This window comes from Myotis brandtii, unplaced genomic scaffold (genome assembly GCF_000412655.1).
Source record: "Myotis brandtii unplaced genomic scaffold, ASM41265v1 scaffold131, whole genome shotgun sequence".
Taxonomy (NCBI): Eukaryota; Metazoa; Chordata; class Mammalia; order Chiroptera; family Vespertilionidae; genus Myotis; species Myotis brandtii.
The window spans coordinates 718,845-719,230 of NW_005354632.1; positions in this window are offsets into that span (position 1 = coordinate 718,845).

The window sequence follows — 386 nt, forward strand, 5'->3', positions numbered from 1 at the left end:
ACATCTCACATAACCATGACAGATGGGGAAACTGAGGTACAGAGTCCCCGACCACGGTTTGTCTTGAGGAAGTGGAGGAACCAGGGTTAGAACCTAGGCAATTTCAGAGTCCAATTCGGTCTCAACTTCTAGGAAATTCGGTACTAGAGCGAAGCGCAATATGGGTTGCACTATATGAGGAGGCCCATGTCCTCTGCGAAGACTTTGTTTTTGTGCCGCCCTCCTGGAGGCCCTGGGGCCTTCTCTGGGCTTTGGGAAGGCCCTGTGCGTCTAGCCTGCGACCCGGGAGGCTGCCAGTGATCCCCTGGTTTAACTTTCGGGGCTGCTGGCCCGCACGCCAGATGTGTCCAGGTCCTTGGGTGGCCCTCCCCACCGGCAGGTGCGGC